Below are 20,030 nucleotides of genomic sequence, written 5' to 3' on the forward strand. Positions count from 1 at the left end.
TCATGGTGACGAGAACCACGTCAATGTGGGGTTCATGGTGACGAGAACCAGTCAATGTGGGGTTCATGGTGACGAGAACCAGTCAATGTGGGGTTCATGGTGACGAGAACCACGTCAATGTGGGGTTCATGGTGACGAGAACCACGTCAATGTGGGGTTCATGGTGACGAGAACCACGTCAATGTGGGGTTCATGGTGACGAGAACCAGTCAATGTGGGGTTCATGGTGCCGAGAATCAGTCAATGTGGGGTTCATGGTGACGAGAACCAGTCAATACGGGGTTCATGGTGACGAGAACCACGTCAATGTGGGGTTCATGGTGACGATAACCACGTCAATGTGGGGTTCATGGTGACGAGAACCACGTCAATGTGGGGTTCATGGTGACGAGAACCAGTCAATGTGGGGTTCATGGTGCCGAGAACCAGTCAATGTGGGGTTCATGGTGACAAGAACCACGTCAATGTGGGGTTCATTGTGACGAGAACCAGTCAACGAGGGGTTCACGGTGACGAGAACCATGTCAATGTAGGGTTCATGGTGACGAGAACCACGTCAATGTGGGATTCATGGTGACGAGAATCACGTAAATGTGGGGTTCATGGTGACGAGAACCACGTCAATGTGGGGTTCATGGTGACGAGAACCAGTCAATGTGGGGTTCATGGTGCTGAGAACCAGTCAATGTGGGGTTCATGGTGCCGAGAACCAGTCAATGTGGGGTTCATGGTGCTGAGAACCAGTCAATGTGGGGTTCATGGTGACGAGAACCACGTCAATGTGGGGTTCATGGTGACGAGAACCACGTCAATGTGGGGTTCATGGTGACGAGAGCCAGTCAATGTGGGGTTCATGGTGACGAGAGCCAGTCAATGTGGGGTTCATGGTGCTGAGAACCATGTCAATGTGGGGTTCATGGTGCCGAGAACCAGTCAACGTGGGGTTCATGGTGCTGAAAACCAGTCAATGTGGGGTTCATGGTGCTGAGAACCAGTCAATGTGGGGTTCATGGTGCTGAGAACCAGTCAATGTTGGGTTCATGGTGCTGAGAACCAGTCAATGTGGGGTTCATGGTGCTGAGAAACAGTCAATGTGGGGTTCATGGTGCCGAGAACCAGTCAATGTGGGGTTCATGGTGCTGAGAACCAGTCAATGTGGGGTTCATGGTGCCGAGAACCAGTCAATGCGGGGTTCATGGCGCCGAGAAACACGTCAATGTGGGGTTCATGGTGACGAGAACCATGTAAATGTGGGGTTCATGGTGACGAGAACCACGTCAATGTGGGATTCATGGTGACGAGAACCACGTCAATGTGGGGTTCATGGTGACGAGAACCATGTCAATGTGGTGTTCATGGTGACGAGAACCACGTCAATGTGGGATTCATGGTGACGAGAACCACGTCAATGTGGGATTCATGGTGACGAGAACCATGTCAATGTGGGGTTCATGGTGATGAGAACCACGTCAATGTGGGATTGATGGTGACGAGAACCACGTCAATGTGGGGTTCATTGTGACGAGAACCACGTCAATGTGGGGTTCATGGTGACGAGAACCACGTCAATGTGGGGTTCATGGTGATGAGAACCACGTCAATGTGGGGTTCATGGTGACGAGAACCACGTCAATGTGGGGTTCATGGTGACGAGAGCCAGTCAATGTGGGGTTCATGGTGACGAGAGCCAGTCAATGTGGGGTTCATGGTGCTGAGAACCATGTCAATGTGGGGTTCATGGTGCCGAGAACCAGTCAACGTGGGGTTCATGGTGCTGAAAACCAGTCAATGTGGGGTTCATGGTGCTGAGAACCAGTCAATGTGGGGTTCATGGTGCTGAGAACCAGTCAATGTTGGGTTCATGGTGCTGAGAACCAGTCAATGTGGGGTTCATGGTGCTGAGAAACAGTCAATGTGGGGTTCATGGTGCCGAGAACCAGTCAATGTGGGGTTCATGGTGCTGAGAACCAGTCAATGTGGGGTTCATGGTGCCGAGAACCAGTCAATGCGGGGTTCATGGCGCCGAGAAACACGTCAATGTGGGGTTCATGGTGACGAGAACCAGTCAATGCGGGGTTCATGGCGCCGAGAACCAGTCAATGTGGGGTTCATGGTGACGAGAACCAGTCAATGTGGGGTTTCATGGTGACGAGAACCACATAAATGTGGGGTTCATGGCGCCGAGAACCAGTCAATGTGGGGTTCATGGTGACAAGAACCAGTCAATGTGGGGCTCATGGTGCCGAGAACCACGTCAACGTGGGGTTCATGGTGACGAGAACCAGTCAACGCAGGGTTCATGGTGCCGAGAACCAGTCAACGTGGGGTTCATGGTGCCGAGAACCAGTCAACATGGGGTTCATGGTGACGAGAACCACGTCAATGTGGGGTTCATGGTGACGAGAACCACGTCAATGTGGGATTCATGGTGACGAGAACCACGTCAATGTGGGGTTCATGGTGACGAGAACCACGTCAATGTGGGGTTCATGGTGACGAGAACCACGTCAATTTGGGGTTCATGGTGACGAGAGCCAGTCAACGTGGGGTTCATGGTGCCGAGAACCAGTCAATGCGGGGTTCATGGTGATGAGAACCACGTCAATGTGGGGTTCATGGTGACGAGAACCACATCAATGTGGGGTTCATGGTGCCGAGAACCAGTCAACGTGGGGTTCATGGTGCTGAGAACCAGTCAACGTGGGGTTCATGGTGCTGAGAACCAGTCAACGTGGGGTTCATGGTGCTGAGAACCAGTCAACGTGGGGTTCATGGTGCTGAGAACCAGTCAATGTGGGGTTCATGGTGCTGAGAACCAGTCATTGTGGAGTTCATGGTGCTGAGAACCAGTCAATGTGGGGTTCATGGTGCCGAGAACCAGTCAATGCAGGGTCCATGGCGCCGAGAACCACGTCAATGTTGGGTTCATGGTGACGAGAACCAGTCAATGCGGGGTTCATGGCGCCGAGAACCAGTCAATGTGGGGTTCATGGTGACGAGAACCAGTCAATGTGGGGTTCATGGTGAAGAGAACCACGTCAATGTGTGGTTCATGGCGCCGAGAACCAGTCAATGTGGGGTTCATGGTGACAAGAACCAGTCAATGTGGGGTTCATGGTGACGAGAACCACTCAATGTGGGGTTCATGGTGCTGAGAACCACGTCAATGTGGGGTTTATGGTGACGAGAACCACGTCAATGTGGGGTTCATGGTTACGAGAACCACGTCAACGTGGGATTCATGGTGACGAGAACCAGTCAACGCGGGGTTCATGGTGCCGAGAACCAGTCAACATGGGGTTCATGGTGACGAGAACCAGTCAACGTGGGGTTCATGGTGACGAGAACCAGTCAACATGGGGTTCATGGTGACGAGAACCATGTCAATGTGGGGTTCATGGTGACGAGAACCACGTCAATGTGGGGTTTATGGTGACGAGAACCACGTCAATGTGGGGTTCATGGTTACGAGAACCACGTCAACGTGGGATTCATGGTGACGAGAACCAGTCAACGCGGGGTTCATGGTGCCGAGAACCAGTCAACGTGGGGTTCATGGTGACGAGAACCAGTCAACGTGGGGTTCATGGTGACGAGAACCAGTCAACGTGGGGTTCATGGTGACGAGAACCAGTCAACATGGGGTTCATGGTGACGAGAACCAGTCAACGTGGGGTTCATGGTGCCGAGAACCAGTCAACGTGGGGTTCATGGTGACGAGAACCAGTCAATGTGGGGTTCATGGTGACGAGAACCACGTCAATGTGGGATTCATGGTGACGAGAACCACGTCAATGTGGGGTTCATTGTGACGAGAACCATGTCAATGTGGGGTTCATGGTGACGAGAACCACGTCAATGTGGGATTCATGGTGACGAGAACCATGTCAATGTGGGGTTCATGGTGATGAGAACCACGTCAATGTGGGATTGATGGTGACGAGAACCACGTCAATGTGGGGTTCATTGTGACGAGATCCACGTCAATGTGGGGTTCATGGTGACGAGAACCACGTCAATGTGGGGTTCATGGTGATGAGAACCACGTCAATGTGGGGTTCATGGTGACGAGAACCACGTCAATGTGGGGTTCATGGTGACGAGAGCCAGTCAATGTGGGGTTCATGGTGACGAGAGCCAGTCAATGTGGGGTTCATGGTGCTGAGAACCCTGTCAATGTGGGGTTCATGGTGCCGAGAACCAGTCAACGTGGGGTTCATGGTGCTGAGAACCAGTCAACGTGGGGTTCATGGTGCTGAGAACCAGTCAATGTGGGGTTCATGGTGCTGAGAACCAGTCAATGTGGGGTTCATGGTGCTGAGAACCAGTCAATGTGGGGTTCATGGTGCTGAGAACCAGTCAATGTGGGGTTCATGGTGCTGAGAAACAGTCAATGTGGGGTTCATGGTGCTGAGAACCAGTCAATGTGGGGTTCATGGTGCTGAGAACCAGTCAATGTGGGGTTCATGGTGCCGAGAACCAGTCAATGTGGGGTTGATGGCGCCGAGAACCACGTCAATGTGGGGTTCATGGTGATGAGAACCAGTGAATGCGGGGTTCATGGTGCCGAGAACCAGTCAATGTGGGGTTCATGGTGACGAGAACCAGTCAATGTGGGGTTCCATGGAGACGAGAACCACGTCAATGTGGGGTTCATGGCGCCGAGAACCAGTCAATGTGGGGTTCATGGTGACAAGAACCACGTCAATGTGGGGTTCATTGTGACGAGAACCAGTCAACGAGGGGTTCACGGTGACGAGAACCATGTCAATGTAGGGTTCATGGTGACGAGAACCACGTCAATGTGGGATTCATGGTGACGAGAACCACGTAAATGTGGGGTTCATGGTGAGGAGAACCACGTCAATGTGGGGTTCATGGTGACGAGAACCACGTCAATGTGGGGTTCATGGTGACGAGAGCCAGTCAATGTGGGGTTCATGGTGCCGAGAACCATGTCAATGTGGGGTTCATGGTGCCGAGAACCAGTCAATGCAGGGTTCATGGTGACGAGAACCACGTCAATGTGGGGTTCATGGTGACGAGAACCAGTCAATGTGGGGTTCATGGTGACGAGAACCAGTCAATGTGGGGTTCATGGTGACGAGAACCACGTCAATGTGGGGTTCATGGTGACGAGAACCACGTCAATGTGGGGTTCATGGTGACGAGAACCACGTCAATGTGGGGTTCATGGTGACGAGAACCAGTCAATGTGGGGTTCATGGTGCCGAGAATCAGTCAATGTGGGGTTCATGGTGACGAGAACCAGTCAATACGGGGTTCATGGTGACGAGAACCACGTCAATGTGGGGTTCATGGTGACGATAACCACGTCAATGTGGGGTTCATGGTGACGAGAACCACGTCAATGTGGGGTTCATGGTGACGAGAACCAGTCAATGTGGGGTTCATGGTGCCGAGAACCAGTCAATGTGGGGTTCATGGTGACAAGAACCACGTCAATGTGGGGTTCATTGTGACGAGAACCAGTCAACGAGGGGTTCACGGTGACGAGAACCATGTCAATGTAGGGTTCATGGTGACGAGAACCACGTCAATGTGGGATTCATGGTGACGAGAATCACGTAAATGTGGGGTTCATGGTGACGAGAACCACGTCAATGTGGGGTTCATGGTGACGAGAACCAGTCAATGTGGGGTTCATGGTGCTGAGAACCAGTCAATGTGGGGTTCATGGTGCCGAGAACCAGTCAATGTGGGGTTCATGGTGCTGAGAACCAGTCAATGTGGGGTTCATGGTGCCGAGAACCAGTCAATGCGGGGTTCATGGCGCCGAGAAACACGTCAATGTGGGGTTCATGGTGACGAGAACCATGTAAATGTGGGGTTCATGGTGACGAGAACCACGTCAATGTGGGATTCATGGTGACGAGAACCACGTCAATGTGGGATTCATGGTGACGAGAATCACGTAAATGTGGGGTTCATGGTGACGAGAACCACGTCAATGTGGGGTTCATGGTGACGAGAACCAGTCAATGTGGGGTTCATGGTGCTGAGAACCAGTCAATGTGGGGTTCATGGTGCCGAGAACCAGTCAATGTGGGGTTCATGGTGCTGAGAACCAGTCAATGTGGGGTTCATGGTGCCGAGAACCAGTCAATGCGGGGTTCATGGCGCCGAGAAACACGTCAATGTGGGGTTCATGGTGACGAGAACCATGTAAATGTGGGGTTCATGGTGACGAGAACCACGTCAATGTGGGATTCATGGTGACGAGAACCACGTCAATGTGGGGTTCATGGTGACGAGAACCATGTCAATGTGGTGTTCATGGTGACGAGAACCACGTCAATGTGGGATTCATGGTGACGAGAACCACGTCAATGTGGGATTCATGGTGACGAGAACCATGTCAATGTGGGGTTCATGGTGATGAGAACCACGTCAATGTGGGATTGATGGTGACGAGAACCACGTCAATGTGGGGTTCATTGTGACGAGAACCACGTCAATGTGGGGTTCATGGTGACGAGAACCACGTCAATGTGGGGTTCATGGTGATGAGAACCACGTCAATGTGGGGTTCATGGTGACGAGAACCACGTCAATGTGGGGTTCATGGTGACGAGAGCCAGTCAATGTGGGGTTCATGGTGACGAGAGCCAGTCAATGTGGGGTTCATGGTGCTGAGAACCATGTCAATGTGGGGTTCATGGTGCCGAGAACCAGTCAACGTGGGGTTCATGGTGCTGAAAACCAGTCAATGTGGGGTTCATGGTGCTGAGAACCAGTCAATGTGGGGTTCATGGTGCTGAGAACCAGTCAATGTTGGGTTCATGGTGCTGAGAACCAGTCAATGTGGGGTTCATGGTGCTGAGAAACAGTCAATGTGGGGTTCATGGTGCCGAGAACCAGTCAATGTGGGGTTCATGGTGCTGAGAACCAGTCAATGTGGGGTTCATGGTGCCGAGAACCAGTCAATGCGGGGTTCATGGCGCCGAGAAACACGTCAATGTGGGGTTCATGGTGACGAGAACCAGTCAATGCGGGGTTCATGGCGCCGAGAACCAGTCAATGTGGGGTTCATGGTGACGAGAACCAGTCAATGTGGGGTTTCATGGTGACGAGAACCACATAAATGTGGGGTTCATGGCGCCGAGAACCAGTCAATGTGGGGTTCATGGTGACAAGAACCATTCAATGTGGGGCTCATGGTGCCGAGAACCACGTCAACGTGGGGTTCATGGTGACGAGAACCAGTCAACGCAGGGTTCATGGTGCCGAGAACCAGTCAACGTGGGGTTCATGGTGCCGAGAACCAGTCAACATGGGGTTCATGGTGACGAGAACCACGTCAATGTGGGGTTCATGGTGACGAGAACCACGTCAATGTGGGATTCATGGTGACGAGAACCACGTCAATGTGGGGTTCATGGTGACGTGAACCACGTCAATGTGGGGTTCATGGTGACGAGAACCACGTCAATTTGGGGTTCATGGTGACGAGAGCCAGTCAACGTGGGGTTCATGGTGCCGAGAACCAGTCAATGCGGGGTTCATGGTGATGAGAACCACGTCAATGTGGGGTTCATGGTGACGAGAACCACATCAATGTGGGGTTCATGGTGCCGAGAACCAGTCAACGTGGGGTTCATGGTGCTGAGAACCAGTCAACGTGGGGTTCATGGTGCTGAGAACCAGTCAACGTGGGGTTCATGGTGCTGAGAACCAGTCAACGTGGGGTTCATGGTGCTGAGAACCAGTCAATGTGGGGTTCATGGTGCTGAGAACCAGTCATTGTGGAGATCATGGTGCTGAGAACCAGTCAATGTGGGGTTCATGGTGCCGAGAACCAGTCAATGCAGGGTCCATGGCGCCGAGAACCACGTCAATGTTGGGTTCATGGTGACGAGAACCAGTCAATGCGGGGTTCATGGCGCCGAGAACCAGTCAATGTGGGGTTCATGGTGACGAGAACCAGTCAATGTGGGGTTCATGGTGAAGAGAACCACGTCAATGTGTGGTTCATGGCGCCGAGAACCAGTCAATGTGGGGTTCATGGTGACAAGAACCAGTCAATGTGGGGTTCATGGTGACGAGAACCACTCAATGTGGGGTTCATGGTGCTGAGAACCACGTCAATGTGGGGTTTATGGTGACGAGAACCACGTCAATGTGGGGTTCATGGTTACGAGAACCACGTCAACGTGGGATTCATGGTGACGAGAACCAGTCAACGCGAGGTTCATGGTGCCGAGAACCAGTCAACATGGGGTTCATGGTGACGAGAACCAGTCAACGTGGGGTTCATGGTGACGAGAACCAGTCAACATGGGGTTCATGGTGACGAGAACCATGTCAATGTGGGGTTCATGGTGACGAGAACCACGTCAATGTGGGGTTTATGGTGACGAGAACCACGTCAATGTGGGGTTCATGGTTACGAGAACCACGTCAACGTGGGATTCATGGTGACGAGAACCAGTCAACGCGGGGTTCATGGTGCCGAGAACCAGTCAACGTGGGGTTCATGGTGACGAGAACCAGTCAACGTGGGGTTCATGGTGACGAGAACCAGTCAACATGGGGTTCATGGTGACGAGAACCAGTCAACGTGGGGTTCATGGTGCCGAGAACCAGTCAACGTGGGGTTCATGGTGACGAGAACCAGTCAACATGGGGTTCATGGTGACGAGAACCATGTCAATGTGGGGTTCATGGTGACGAGAACCACGTCAATGTGGGATTCATGGTGACGAGAACCACGTCAATGTGGGGTTCATTGTGACGAGAACCATGTCAATGTGGGGTTCATGGTGACGAGAACCACGTCAATGTGGGATTCATGGTGACGAGAACCATGTCAATGTGGGGTTCATGGTGATGAGAACCACGTCAATGTGGGATTGATGGTGACGAGAACCACGTCAATGTGGGGTTCATTGTGACGAGAACCACGTCAATGTGGGGTTCATGGTGACGAGAACCACGTCAATGTGGGGTTCATGGTGATGAGAACCACGTCAATGTGGGGTTCATGGTGACGAGAACCACGTCAATGTGGGGTTCATGGTGACGAGAGCCAGTCAATGTGGGGTTCATGGTGACGAGAGCCAGTCAATGTGGGGTTCATGGTGCTGAGAACCCTGTCAATGTGGGGTTCATGGTGCCGAGAACCAGTCAACGTGGGGTTCATGGTGCTGAGAACCAGTCAACGTGGGGTTCATGGTGCTGAGAACCAGTCAATGTGGGGTTCATGGTGCTGAGAACCAGTCAATGTGGGGTTCATGGTGCTGAGAACCAGTCAATGTGGGGTTCATGGTGCTGAGAACCAGTCAATGTGGGGTTCATGGTGCTGAGAAACAGTCAATGTGGGGTTCATGGTGCTGAGAACCAGTCAATGTGGGGTTCATGGTGCTGAGAACCAGTCAATGTGGGGTTCATGGTGCCGAGAACCAGTCAATGTGGGGTTGATGGCGCCGAGAACCACGTCAATGTGGGGTTCATGGTGATGAGAACCAGTGAATGCGGGGTTCATGGTGCCGAGAACCAGTCAATGTGGGGTTCATGGTGACGAGAACCAGTCAATGTGGGGTTCCATGGAGACGAGAACCACGTCAATGTGGGGTTCATGGCGCCGAGAACCAGTCAATGTGGGGTTCATGGTGACAAGAACCACGTCAATGTGGGGTTCATTGTGACGAGAACCAGTCAACGAGGGGTTCACGGTGACGAGAACCATGTCAATGTAGGGTTCATGGTGACGAGAACCACGTCAATGTGGGATTCATGGTGACGAGAACCACGTAAATGTGGGGTTCATGGTGAGGAGAACCACGTCAATGTGGGGTTCATGGTGACGAGAACCACGTCAATGTGGGGTTCATGGTGACGAGAGCCAGTCAATGTGGGGTTCATGGTGCCGAGAACCATGTCAATGTGGGGTTCATGGTGCCGAGAACCAGTCAATGCAGGGTTCATGGTGACGAGAACCACGTCAATGTGGGGTTCATGGTGACGAGAACCAGTCAATGTGGGGTTCATGGTGACGAGAACCAGACAATGTGGGGTTCATGGTGACGAGAACCACGTCAATGTGGGGTTCATGGTGACGAGAACCACGTCAATGTGGGGTTCATGGTGACGAGAACCACGTCAATGTGGGGTTCATGGTGACGAGAACCAGTCAATGCGGGGTTCAAGGTGACGAGAACCACGTCAATGCGGGGTTCATGGTGACGAGAACCACATCAATGTGGGGTTCATGGTGCCGAGAACCAGTCAACGTGGGGTTCATGGTGCTGAGAACCAGTCAACGTGGGGTTCATGGTGCTGAGAACCAGTCAACGTGGGGTTCATGGTGCTGAGAACCAGTCAATGTGGGGTTTATGGTGCTGAGAACCAGTCAATGTGGGGTTCATGGTGCTGAGAACCAGTCATTGTGGGGTTCATGGTGCTGAGAACCAGTCAATGTGGGGTTCATGGTGCCGAGAACCAGTCAATGCAGGGTCCATGGCGCCGAGAACCACGTCAATGTGGGGTTCATGGTGACGAGAACCAGTCAATGCAGGGTTCATGGCGCCGAGAACCAGTCAATGTGGGGTTCATGGTGACGAGAACCAGTCAATGTGGGGTTCATGGTGAAGAGAACCACGTCAATGTGTGGTTCATGGTGCCGAGAACCAGTCAATGTGGGGTTCATGGTGACAAGAACCAGTCAATGTGGGGTTCATGGTGACGAGAACCACTCAATGTGGGGTTCATGGTGCTGAGAACCACGTCAATGTGGGGTTGATGGTGACGAGAACCACGTCAATGTGGGGTTCATGGTTACGAGAACCACGTCAACGTGGGATTCATGGTGACGAGAACCAGTCAACGCGGGGTTCATGGTGCCGAGAACCAGTCAACGTGGGGTTCATGGTGACTAGAACCAGTCAACGCGGGGTTCATGGTGCCGAGAACCAGTCAACGTGGGGTTCATGGTGATGAGAACCAGTCAACATGGGGTTCATGGTGACGAGAACCATGAAAATGTGGGGTTCATGGTGACGAGAACCACGTCAATGTGGGATTCATGGTGACGAGAACCACGTCAATGTGGGGTTCATGGTGACGAGAACCATGTCAATGTGGTGTTCATGGTGACGAGAACCACGTCAATGTGGGATTCATGGTGACGATAACCACGTCAATGTGGGATTCATGGTGACGAGAACCATGTCAATGTGGGGTTCATGGTGATGAGAACCACGTCAATGTGGGATTGATGGTGACGAGAACCACGTCAATGTGGGGTTCATTGTGACGAGAACCACGTCAATGTGGGGTTCATGGTGACGAGAACCACGTCAATGTGGGGTTCATGGTGATGAGAACCACGTCAATGTGGGGTTCATGGTGACGAGAACCACGTCAATGTGGGGTTCATGGTGACGAGAGCCAGTCAATGTGGGGTTCATGGTGACGAGAGCCAGTCAATGTGGGGTTCATGGTGCTGAGAACCATGTCAATGTGGGGTTCATGGTGCCGAGAACCAGTCAACGTGGGGTTCATGGTGCTGAAAACCAGTCAATGTGGGGTTCATGGTGCTGAGAACCAGTCAATGTGGGGTTCATGGTGCTGAGAACCAGTCAATGTTGGGTTCATGGTGCTGAGAACCAGTCAATGTGGGGTTCATGGTGCTGAGAAACAGTCAATGTGGGGTTCATGGTGCCGAGAACCAGTCAATGTGGGGTTCATGGTGCTGAGAACCAGTCAATGTGGGGTTCATGGTGCCGAGAACCAGTCAATGCGGGGTTCATGGCGCCGAGAAACACGTCAATGTGGGGTTCATGGTGACGAGAACCATGTAAATGTGGGGTTCATGGTGACGAGAACCACGTCAATGTGGGATTCATGGTGACGAGAACCACGTCAATGTGGGGTTCATGGTGACGAGAACCATGTCAATGTGGTGTTCATGGTGACGAGAACCACGTCAATGTGGGATTCATGGTGACGAGAACCACGTCAATGTGGGATTCATGGTGACGAGAACCATGTCAATGTGGGGTTCATGGTGATGAGAACCACGTCAATGTGGGATTGATGGTGACGAGAACCACGTCAATGTGGGGTTCATTGTGACGAGAACCACGTCAATGTGGGGTTCATGGTGACGAGAACCACGTCAATGTGGGGTTCATGGTGATGAGAACCACGTCAATGTGGGGTTCATGGTGACGAGAACCACGTCAATGTGGGGTTCATGGTGACGAGAGCCAGTCAATGTGGGGTTCATGGTGACGAGAGCCAGTCAATGTGGGGTTCATGGTGCTGAGAACCATGTCAATGTGGGGTTCATGGTGCCGAGAACCAGTCAACGTGGGGTTCATGGTGCTGAAAACCAGTCAATGTGGGGTTCATGGTGCTGAGAACCAGTCAATGTGGGGTTCATGGTGCTGAGAACCAGTCAATGTTGGGTTCATGGTGCTGAGAACCAGTCAATGTGGGGTTCATGGTGCTGAGAAACAGTCAATGTGGGGTTCATGGTGCCGAGAACCAGTCAATGTGGGGTTCATGGTGCTGAGAACCAGTCAATGTGGGGTTCATGGTGCCGAGAACCAGTCAATGCGGGGTTCATGGCGCCGAGAAACACGTCAATGTGGGGTTCATGGTGACGAGAACCAGTCAATGCGGGGTTCATGGCGCCGAGAACCAGTCAATGTGGGGTTCATGGTGACGAGAACCAGTCAATGTGGGGTTTCATGGTGACGAGAACCACATAAATGTGGGGTTCATGGCGCCGAGAACCAGTCAATGTGGGGTTCATGGTGACAAGAACCAGTCAATGTGGGGCTCATGGTGCCGAGAACCACGTCAACGTGGGGTTCATGGTGACGAGAACCAGTCAACGCAGGGTTCATGGTGCCGAGAACCAGTCAACGTGGGGTTCATGGTGCCGAGAACCAGTCAACATGGGGTTCATGGTGACGAGAACCACGTCAATGTGGGGTTCATGGTGACGAGAACCACGTCAATGTGGGATTCATGGTGACGAGAACCACGTCAATGTGGGGTTCATGGTGACGAGAACCACGTCAATGTGGGGTTCATGGTGACGAGAACCACGTCAATTTGGGGTTCATGGTGACGAGAGCCAGTCAACGTGGGGTTCATGGTGCCGAGAACCAGTCAATGCGGGGTTCATGGTGATGAGAACCACGTCAATGTGGGGTTCATGGTGACGAGAACCACATCAATGTGGGGTTCATGGTGCCGAGAACCAGTCAACGTGGGGTTCATGGTGCTGAGAACCAGTCAACGTGGGGTTCATGGTGCTGAGAACCAGTCAACGTGGGGTTCATGGTGCTGAGAACCAGTCAACGTGGGGTTCATGGTGCTGAGAACCAGTCAATGTGGGGTTCATGGTGCTGAGAACCAGTCATTGTGGAGTTCATGGTGCTGAGAACCAGTCAATGTGGGGTTCATGGTGCCGAGAACCAGTCAATGCAGGGTCCATGGCGCCGAGAACCACGTCAATGTTGGGTTCATGGTGACGAGAACCAGTCAATGCGGGGTTCATGGCGCCGAGAACCAGTCAATGTGGGGTTCATGGTGACGAGAACCAGTCAATGTGGGGTTCATGGTGAAGAGAACCACGTCAATGTGTGGTTCATGGCGCCGAGAACCAGTCAATGTGGGGTTCATGGTGACAAGAACCAGTCAATGTGGGGTTCATGGTGACGAGAACCACTCAATGTGGGGTTCATGGTGCTGAGAACCACGTCAATGTGGGGTTTATGGTGACGAGAACCACGTCAATGTGGGATTCATGGTGACGAGAACCAGTCAACGCGGGGTTCATGGTGCCGAGAACCAGTCAACATGGGGTTCATGGTGATGAGAACCAGTCAACGTGGGGTTCATGGTGACGAGAACCAGTCAACATGGGGTTCATGGTGACGAGAACCATGTCAATGTGGGGTTCATGGTGACGAGAACCACGTCAATGTGGGGTTTATGGTGACGAGAACCACGTCAATGTGGGGTTCATGGTTACGAGAACCACGTCAACGTGGGATTCATGGTGACGAGAACCAGTCAACGCGGGGTTCATGGTGCCGAGAACCAGTCAACGTGGGGTTCATGGTGACGAGAACCAGTCAACGTGGGGTTCATGGTGACGAGAACCAGTCAACATGGGGTTCATGGTGACGAGAACCAGTCAACGTGGGGTTCATGGTGCCGAGAACCAGTCAACGTGGGGTTCATGGTGACGAGAACCAGTCAACATGGGGTTCATGGTGACGAGAACCATGTCAATGTGGGGTTCATGGTGACGAGAACCACGTCAATGTGGGATTCATGGTGACGAGAACCACGTCAATGTGGGGTTCATTGTGACGAGAACCATGTCAATGTGGGGTTCATGGTGACGAGAACCACGTCAATGTGGGATTCATGGTGACGAGAACCATGTCAATGTGGGGTTCATGGTGATGAGAACCACGTCAATGTGGGATTGATGGTGACGAGAACCACGTCAATGTGGGGTTCATTGTGACGAGAACCACGTCAATGTGGGGTTCATGGTGACGAGAACCACGTCAATGTGGGGTTCATGGTGATGAGAACCACGTCAATGTGGGGTTCATGGTGACGAGAACCACGTCAATGTGGGGTTCATGGTGACGAGAGCCAGTCAATGTGGGGTTCATGGTGACGAGAGCCAGTCAATGTGGGGTTCATGGTGCTGAGAACCCTGTCAATGTGGGGTTCATGGTGCCGAGAACCAGTCAACGTGGGGTTCATGGTGCTGAGAACCAGTCAACGTGGGGTTCATGGTGCTGAGAACCAGTCAATGTGGGGTTCATGGTGCTGAGAACCAGTCAATGTGGGGTTCATGGTGCTGAGAACCAGTCAATGTGGGGTTCATGGTGCTGAGAACCAGTCAATGTGGGGTTCATGGTGCTGAGAAACAGTCAATGTGGGGTTCATGGTGCTGAGAACCAGTCAATGTGGGGTTCATGGTGCTGAGAACCAGTCAATGTGGGGTTCATGGTGCCGAGAACCAGTCAATGTGGGGTTGATGGCGCCGAGAACCACGTCAATGTGGGGTTCATGGTGATGAGAACCAGTGAATGCGGGGTTCATGGTGCCGAGAACCAGTCAATGTGGGGTTCATGGTGACGAGAACCAGTCAATGTGGGGTTCCATGGAGACGAGAACCACGTCAATGTGGGGTTCATGGCGCCGAGAACCAGTCAATGTGGGGTTCATGGTGACAAGAACCACGTCAATGTGGGGTTCATTGTGACGAGAACCAGTCAACGAGGGGTTCATGGTGACGAGAACCATGTCAATGTAGGGTTCATGGTGACGAGAACCACGTCAATGTGGGATTCATGGTGACGAGAACCACGTAAATGTGGGGTTCATGGTGAGGAGAACCACGTCAATGTGGGGTTCATGGTGACGAGAACCACGTCAATGTGGGGTTCATGGTGACGAGAGCCAGTCAATGTGGGGTTCATGGTGCCGAGAACCATGTCAATGTGGGGTTCATGGTGCCGAGAACCAGTCAATGCAGGGTTCATGGTGACGAGAACCACGTCAATGTGGGGTTCATGGTGACGAGAACCAGTCAATGTGGGGTTCATGGTGACGAGAACCACGTCAATGTGGGGTTCATGGTGACGAGAACCACGTCAATGTGGGGTTCATGGTGACGAGAACCACGTCAATGTGGGGTTCATGGTGACGAGAACCAGTCAATGTGGGGTTCATGGTGCCGAGAATCAGTCAATGTGGGGTTCATGGTGACGAGAACCAGTCAATACGGGGTTCATGGTGACGAGAACCACGTCAATGTGGGGTTCATGGTGACGATAACCACGTCAATGTGGGGTTCATGGTGACGAGAACCACGTCAATGTGGGGTTCATGGTGACGAGAACCAGTCAATGTGGGGTTCATGGTGCCGAGAACCAGTCAATGTGGGGTTCATGGTGACAAGAACCACGTCAATGTGGGGTTCATTGTGACGAGAACCAGTCAACGAGGGGTTCACGGTGACGAGAACCATGTCAATGTAGGGTTCATGGTGACGAGAACCACGTCAATGTGGGATTCATGGTGACGAGAATCACGTAAATGTGGGGTTCATGGTGACGAGAACCACGTCAATGTGGGGTTCATGGTGACGAGAACCAGTCAATGTGGGGTTCATGGTGCCGAGAACCAGTCAATGTGGGGTTCATGGTGACAAGAACCACGTCAATGTGGGGTTCATTGTGACGAGAACCAGTCAACGAGGGGTTCACGGTGACGAGAACCATGTCAATGTAGGGTTCATGGTGACGAGAACCACGTCAATGTGGGATTCATGGTGACGAGAACCACGTAAATGTGGGGTTCATGGTGAGGAGAACCACGTCAATGTGGGGTTCATGGTGACGGGAACCACGTCAATGTGGGGTTCATGGTGACGAGAGCCAGTCAATGTGGGGTTCATGGTGCCGAGAACCATGTCAATGTGGGGTTCATGGTGCCGAGAACCAGTCAATGCAGGGTTCATGGTGACAAGAACCACGTCAATGTGGGGTTCATGGTGACGAGAACCAGTCAATGTGGGGTTCATGGTGACGAGAACCAGTCAATGTGGGGTTCATGGTGACGAGAACCACGTCAATGTGGGGTTCATGGTGACGAGAACCACGTCAATGTGGGGTTCATGGTGACGAGAACCACGTCAATGTGGGGTTCATGGTGACGAGAACCAGTCAATGTGGGGTTCATGGTGCCGAGAATCAGTCAATGTGGGGTTCATGGTGACGAGAACCAGTCAATACGGGGTTCATGGTGACGAGAACCACGTCAATGTAGGGTTCATGGTGACGAGAACCACGTCAATGTGGGGTTCATGGTGACGAGAACCAGTCAATGCGGGGTTGATGGTGACGAGAACCATGTCAATGTGGGGTTCATGGTGACGAGAACCAGTCAATGCGGGGTTCATGGTGCCGAGAACCAAGTCAATGTGGGGTTCATGGTGACGAGAACCAGTCAATGCGGGGTTCATGGCGCCGAGAACCACGTCAATGTGGGGTTCATGGTGCTGATAACCATTCAATGCGGGGTTCATGGTGACGAGAACCAGTCATTGTGGGGTTCATGGTGACAAGAACCAGTCAATGTGGGGTCCATGGTGACGAGAACCAGTCAATGTGGGGTTCATGGTGACGAGAACCAGTCAATGCGGGGTTCATGGCACCGAGAACCAAGTCAATGTGGGGTTCATGGTGCTGATAACCAGTCAATGCGGGGTTCATGGTGCCGAGAACCACGTCAATGTGGGGTTCATGGTGACGAGAGCCAGTCAATGCGGGGTTCATACCGCCGAGAACCAGTCAATGTGGGGTTCATGGTGCTGATAACCAGTCAATGCGGGGTTCATGGTGCCGAGAACCACGTCAATGTGGGGTTCATGGTGACGAGAACCAGTCAATGCGGGGTTCATGGTGACGAGAACCACGTCAATGTGGGGTTCATGGTGACGAGAACCACATCAATGTGGGGTTGATGGTGCCGAGAACCAGTCAACGTGGGGTTCATGGTGCTGAGAACCAGTCAACGTGGGGTTCATGGTGCTGAGAACCAGTCAACGTGGGGTTCATGGTGCTGAGAACCAGTCAATGTGGGGTTTATGGTGCTGAGAACCAGTCAATGTGGGGTTCATGGTGCTGAGAACCAGTCATTGTGGGGTTCATGGTGCTGAGAACCAGTCAATGTGGGGTTCATGGTGCCGAGAACCAGTCAATGCAGGGTCCATGGCGCCGAGAACCACGTCAATGTGGGGTTCATGGTGACGAGAACCAGTCAATGCAGGGTTCATGGCGCCGAGAACCAGTCAATGTGGGGTTCATGGTGACGAGAACCAGTCAATGTGGGGTTCATGGTGCCGAGAACCAGTCAATGTGGGGTTGATGGCGCCGAGAACCACGTCAATGTGGGGTTCATGGTGATGAGAACCAGTGAATGCGGGGTTCATGGTGCCGAGAACCAGTCAATGTGGGGTTCATGGTGACGAGAACCAGTCAATGTGGGGTTCCATGGAGACGAGAACCACGTCAATGTGGGGTTCATGGCGCCGAGAACCAGTCAATGTGGGGTTCATGGTGACAAGAACCACGTCAATGTGGGGTTCATTGTGACGAGAACCAGTCAACGAGGGGTTCACGGTGACGAGAACCATGTCAATGTAGGGTTCATGGTGACGAGAACCACGTCAATGTGGGATTCATGGTGACGAGAACCACGTAAATGTGGGGTTCATGGTGAGGAGAACCACGTCAATGTGGGGTTCATGGTGACGAGAACCACGTCAATGTGGGGTTCATGGTGACGAGAGCCAGTCAATGTGGGGTTCATGGTGCCGAGAACCATGTCAATGTGGGGTTCATGGTGCCGAGAACCAGTCAATGCAGGGTTCATGGTGACGAGAACCACGTCAATGTGGGGTTCATGGTGACGAGAACCAGTCAATGTGGGGTTCATGGTGACGAGAACCAGTCAATGTGGGGTTCATGGTGACGAGAACCACGTCAATGTGGGGTTCATGGTGACGAGAACCACGTCAATGTGGGGTTCATGGTGACGAGAACCACGTCAATGTGGGGTTCATGGTGACGAGAACCAGTCAATGCGGGGTTCAAGGTGACGAGAACCACGTCAATGTGGGGTTCATGGTGACGAGAACCACATCAATGTGGGGTTCATGGTGCCGAGAACCAGTCAACGTGGGGTTCATGGTGCTGAGAACCAGTCAACGTGGGGTTCATGGTGCTGAGAACCAGTCAACGTGGGGTTCATGGTGCTGAGAACCAGTCAATGTGGGGTTTATGGTGCTGAGAACCAGTCAATGTGGGGTTCATGGTGCTGAGAACCAGTCATTGTGGGGTTCATGGTGCTGAGAACCAGTCAATGTGGGGTTCATGGTGCCGAGAACCAGTCAATGCAGGGTCCATGGCGCCGAGAACCACGTCAATGTGGGGTTCATGGTGACGAGAACCAGTCAATGCAGGGTTCATGGCGCCGAGAACCAGTCAATGTGGGGTTCATGGTGACGAGAACCAGTCAATGTGGGGTTCATGGTGAAGAGAACCACGTCAATGTGTGGTTCATGGTGCCGAGAACCAGTCAATGTGGGGTTCATGGTGACAAGAACCAGTCAATGTGGGGTTCATGGTGACGAGAACCACTCAATGTGGGGTTCATGGTGCTGAGAACCACGTCAATGTGGGGTTGATGGTGACGAGAACCACGTCAATGTGGGGTTCATGGTTACGAGAACCACGTCAACGTGGGATTCATGGTGACGAGAACCAGTCAACGCGGGGTTCATGGTGCCGAGAACCAGTCAACGTGGGGTTCATGGTGACTAGAACCAGTCAACGCGGGGTTCATGGTGCCGAGAACCAGTCAACGTGGGGTTCATGGTGATGAGAACCAGTCAACATGGGGTTCATGGTGACGAGAACCATGAAAATGTGGGGTTCATGGTGACGAGAACCACGTCAATGTGGGATTCATGGTGACGAGAACCACGTCAATGTGGGGTTCATGGTGACGAGAACCATGTCAATGTGGTGTTCATGGTGACGAGAACCACGTCAATGTGGGATTCATGGTGACGATAACCACGTCAATGTGGGATTCATGGCGACGAGAACCATGTCAATGTGGGGTTCATGGTGATGAGAACCACGTCAATGTGGGATTGATGGTGACGAGAACCACGTCAATGTGGGGTTCATTGTGACGAGAACCACGTCAATGTGGGGTTCATGGTGACGAGAACCACGTCAATGTGGGGTTCATGGTGATGAGAACCACGTCAATGTGGGGTTCATGGTGACGAGAACCACGTCAATGTGGGGTTCATGGTGACGAGAGCCAGTCAATGTGGGGTTCATGGTGACGAGAGCCAGTCAATGTGGGGTTCATGGTGCTGAGAACCATGTCAATGTGGGGTTCATGGTGCCGAGAACCAGTCAACGTGGGGTTCATGGTGCTGAAAA

This window comes from Myxine glutinosa, chromosome 8 (genome assembly GCF_964187855.1).
Source record: "Myxine glutinosa chromosome 8, kmMyxGlut1.1, whole genome shotgun sequence".
Taxonomy (NCBI): Eukaryota; Metazoa; Chordata; class Myxini; order Myxiniformes; family Myxinidae; genus Myxine; species Myxine glutinosa.